Source organism: Zootoca vivipara, chromosome 4 (genome assembly GCF_963506605.1).
Source record: "Zootoca vivipara chromosome 4, rZooViv1.1, whole genome shotgun sequence".
Lineage (NCBI taxonomy): Eukaryota > Metazoa > Chordata > Lepidosauria > Squamata > Lacertidae > Zootoca > Zootoca vivipara.
Genome location: NC_083279.1, coordinates 41,475,410 through 41,480,879, shown reverse-complemented (window position 1 = coordinate 41,480,879; position 5,470 = coordinate 41,475,410).

Genomic DNA, 5,470 nt, shown 5'->3' with positions numbered 1-5,470 from the left:
ATCAGAGGGCCTAACTACACATTATGCTAATAGGGTAATTGTGACCAGCAAAATAGCACATGGGGAGGGCATGTTCAAACTTTCCCTCTCCAGCTGCAATCTCTAAAATTTCCCCCATGTGGCAATTAGCATTAGTTGAGCTAGGGGAACCTCTCATTGATGCCAGTGAAATGTCCCCTCTGCCCTTACTCTCCTTGCTGTGTAGGGTTTTGTTTTTTTTACTGAGAGCACAGCTGGAAATGGAAGGCTTAAATATCGCCATCCCACGATGAGTTCTAGTCCCGATGAAAATTCTCTTGTGCCTAGGATTACAGTGTTTAAAAATCCTAATGTGCTTTCTAGTCTCACCATTAACATAACTTGCAGTTTGACCATGAGACTCATAATTTGTCTGACTGAATAGGTTCAGTAAAGCAGTTAGATGATGGCTTTACAATTTTCCCAAAGCAATGTGGATCAGCAGGACACTTGGACGTAGGACGGATTAATTCTCACACATATGCTCATTCTGTATAAGTACCAGCTACATTCACCTCTGTATAGCTCTGGACTGGTAGTAGCTACATTTATGTTTCCCCAAAATAATACCACCTTTAAAATAATTGGTGTAATGCATATTTGGTCTGCAAAAGGTGCATTTACATTTTTATATATACTCTGTAGCTTATTCCCCCCCCCCAATTTATGAATTGCTTCCCATAAAATATATCAAAGTAATTTCATAATAAATATGTCAGCAATAAAAACAATGGCAGAATTACATCTATAAAAACAATTTAAAACAATTTCACATATAAAAACAATTAAAACACTTTTCTATGTAAATTCAGTTTCAAATTCAATGTAAATACTGTACAGACTGGGAGAAAGATCTCCACTTCAAAACATAACCTGCACTTTTCCAAAGTACTTGAAGTTAAACATAGCCATGCATGGAAATTTATGCTTCTCTGAATTTTTCAGTGCTGTTCTCTAGCAAAGTACCATGTGCAAAAATGCATTTACTGTGGTAATATTAGTGAAAATAATGTGTAATAATGTGTATACCATTAGAGAAACGTTATTTACACACAAACACACACACAAATATGGCAAAACTGCATACAAAGATTTGCATATTAGGAGAAGTTCACACTAAACTAAACTGCTGGTGAATTTTCACGAGTACCTTTAAAAAATCACAAACTGTTGTGAAAATATGGATGATGGAAATTAGGATTTGGGGTGGGAAGAAACAGAAACTGACTTACAATCTGCTTCATGGGTAAAGACTTCAGTCGCAATATTGCAAGAGACTCTTTTGATATGAGAAGCGCATTTGAAAAGATGGTAAATATGGCACCGTTTTAAAAGAGGCAGCTGAGAGGAAGGGGGAAGGATTGTTATGGATAGAAGTGCTTTCTCTTCCCATGGTAAGGGTGGAAAAAACTATAAATGTCCACTGATGTACCAGATTTTTTTTAAGTATAAGAACTCATGATAATTGCATTCTGTTAAGAGAGAACTACTGTTTGTGGATGGTTCTCATGCCCAGGATGGGAATTGGTTAGACTGTTCTAGATTGAATTGCATCTACCTGAAGGGTGTGTGGGTAAGCTATATGGCAATTTCCTTCCAACTCCTGGATCTAGAAAGTGTTTAAATCTAAAGAAGGATTGAAATTCCTGGAACAGCCAGGCTAGCTTCCTGATGATGTAATGCCCTTAGTATGGGTCATTCGGGTAAAGACGTGGTTCTGTGCCAGAGGACAGAGGAATGGGAAACCAGAGAGAGAGAGAGAGAGAGAGAGAGAGAGAGAGAGCCATGCCTGATTTCTGCTTCAGACTGTGGCTGTGAGCCATGCCTGATTTCTGCTTCAGACTGTGGCTGTGAGAGAAGCATGAGCCATTTGGGGTGCTAATGCTGTGAACCCCTCCATCATAGGAGCTTGTATATATGTGTAAATAAACCATGTATTATAAAGACACCACAGTCTCTACTGTGCCTCATTCCAAATGAAGCACGAACCCTGGGTAAGTACCTGGAATCACTGGGATCTTGCACCTCTCAGAAATTGGGGTCATGTGCAACAGTATGCAAATTTTTGATGAAAGGCACCTTGATCCAATATTGGTAACAGAGGCCTTGGTAGCTCCAGTGACTAGGAGTGTTTATGCCCAGTTCCAGCTGGTTTACCAGTTACAGACTTTTCAAACAGTGATACTTGACACGGGTGGTGCTGTGGTCTAAACCACTGAGCCTCTTGGGCTTGCTGATCAGAAGGTTGGCATTTTGAATCCCCATGAAGGGGTGAGCTCCCATTGCTCTGCCCCAGCTCCTGCCAACATAGCACTGGAAGTTTTTTTTATACAAAACCATTTTTTTCCTATGCTTCTTCCCACACTGGGGAAAAAATGACACTGGTAGTATGTGCATTGCAGTATGGAGAGACACAATATCCTGATATTTCAGGAAGGAATTGTGTGTTTGTGTGTGTCCAAAAATACTGACTGCCTTAAGCATTAACCTTCATATGTAAGTAGAAATTTTATATCAGTCACTCATGCAATGTGTGTCTTTGGGGCAATGTAAACCCCTTATGACAGTCTGACAAATTATTTTGCACATGAATTACATACTAATCCTCCTGCTTATAAGAATAGATCAAACTGTCACATTTGGTCAGGCCATTAATCCATCTAGCACAGTATCCTGACTTTGATAGTGGTCAGTATTGGCTGCTTCAGATAAAGTTATAGAAAGAAACAGTCAGCCAAATCATGTTTTTTCTACTCCTGTTGAGTAGAAAGGGTCGCTCATTGTTAAAACAGAATTGTACTTACAGAGCGGATTGAAACCCCAAAGGTTCCATTACTTGACTTTAGATTCCTTGGCTTCCTTTTATATGCTGTAGGAGATTGTTCTATTTTTATACAGAGTAGTAAGGGATATTTTCAGGATTTCTGGTATCATTTAGGAAAGATTTACTGCGCATTACTTTTTTCTTTTAAAGATAAGGAAAATGCATCTTTGACATAGTCTTTTGAACACAATATGTGTTTCACATTGCTGTGGCAAAACACTCATATATACAAGAGCCTCTGGGAAGAAGCTTTTTGGCTCATGCTTGTTCATAGATGCATCTTCCAGTTCCTGGAGGCATGCATAAACTGTGCTTTAAACCTCAACACAGCAGCTAGTCCTGGCATTCTTTTCCATTCCATTGCATTCCTGGAGAAGGAATGATGTTGGAGAAGCCAGGAAAACAGGTTCCTTCCTTCCAAGTCCTAACACCATAGAGATATTGTCTACATGTGAGTAGGTTCTGCAATAAAGAGCAGCTATGATGTTACTTTGGGGAAATAATAAACAGGAGCTGCAGAAGAAGAAAAGAATCCATTTTGTTTCAATTGCGCTGTTTCATCATAAACAAAAGACGACATAAGTTTCCTATTGTATAATGATGTGGGTGTTCTGCTTCAGCTCATATGTGCTACACAACGAAGTCATTATTATTTTTTGGTGGGAAAACCTGGTAAAAACAAGATCTAATAGAAAAGCTCATTTGCCAAGGAAGACATCTGTGTTGGGTGGTTTAAAAGCTCACAAGGAGTAAAGTGACTTGTGTTAGCCCCGTATCAGCTACAAGCTGCCAATAGCTGAGGCCTCCGTTGATTTCATTGTGCTCAGTATTACACAAGTAGGTGTTCAATAATAAATTAAAAAGGCAATGTATCATATTTATAATTAACAACACCACTCTTTTGGCTGGCCAGATGTCCTACTTTACAGAGGACAGTGTGCAGCTTTACTCTGGTTTAAAAATAATGAAGCATAAGAAGGGAGATCAAAGGCCTTGAAGGTGCCCATTGTCATCATTTGGACATCAACTGAATAGTCTGACAGGTCATTTAGTCACAGTCTACCCCTCTATGGTGAAGTGTATTTCTGTTCGAACTATGCTAATTTTCAAATTTGCATCTATACACATAAATTAACATGTGAACATTTTATGCAAATTGACGTCCTGTTGTATTCCCCTTTTTGGTACCATGTTTCCTCTTTTTGTGTGATGTGTAAGAGACGACCCTATTCTTGTTACAAAGCCTATGTGCCCTAGAAATGAGTGTGGGTTTTATCATTTAGGAGAGTGATTCCCAATTAGCTAATTACTGAGGGCCCCCTATTTTTTACATCAGCAACGTGAATGCTTGAGATCATGGTGCGATATTGGTGGTGCTTTAAAATCAGCTGCCCTGCTCTCCCTTGCACGAGGAGCGATACATTCCTGCGTATTGCTGGGTCAAAATCATTTTCAAGATGTGATTTCAAAACAGATTTTGGCTAATACATTGAAAAATCATACAGCACTAAAACAGACCATAAAATTTGTGATATTACCATGCAAAAATGACAAAAGAAGTGGTTGTGCTCCACATACCCCCAGGGGTCCCCAGACCCCAAATTGGGAATCACTGATTTTGAATATTGCCTTGAGAAAGTCAATTTACCAGTGATGGCTAATCTGTGGCCCTCCAGATTGTTCAACTCCCAACACCCCCCCCCACCATTGGCCATGCTACCTGGAACTGGTAGGAGTTGGAGTCTAACAACATCTGGAAAGCTGTAGGTTAGCCTGCTTAGCTTATGATAACATATAAAACCATGAATAACTTGGGGCCCATGAATTAAGGTTAGCAAGACCTGCATGTAGTCCTGCCACAGAGTGAAGTCCATAGGATGGGAGTCTATGAGAGGGCCTTTTCCATGATAGCTCTGTGCCTGTGGAATTACCTTCCCTCTGAGCTGAGTCATCTCTTCTTCTTTTTTATCTGCTGCAATACATATTCTGTGGATGATTTAGCCTTATTGATACTGTTCATAAATAGTTCTAATGTCCCCACCCCAGAGACCATTTGGTGAAGGGCTGGTTATAAATAAATACCAACAAATAAATCTTTGTTCACTGGGCCTCTCAGGCTCCTGTTTACAATAAGCTTGTGAGCTGTTATTGCTCAAGGTTACAACAAATAAAAACATATGTAGCTATGTGCTTATGGGACTGGGATTTTTAAAATCTTTTAAAAAATATATTTCCAGATGATTGTGACTGGCTACTGTTACTAGGATTATCAGGAAAAGAACTGGGAAAACTAAATTACTGTCCTTGAAGATTCAGTAAAAGTGCCATTACAAAAACGGATCTTTGCATCAGGCATTTTACAATGGATTTAGTTGTTCAGTGCATTTCTTTCACTTTTAATTGAATAATAATAAAATAAAATATTTACATAAAAATACACTGTGACATTATCATTTAAAAAAACCCTCAGTAAAGCCCCATGTATCTGACTAGGTTGGTACAAGCATTGAGTTCCTTGGATATTTCAATTCACAAAACCATATACTGTGCTTTTTTTTTCAAAGGTGTGATGGAAATTCTGTCTAATTCCTATCTAATTTCAGGAGGAATGCTCACATGTCCAACTGC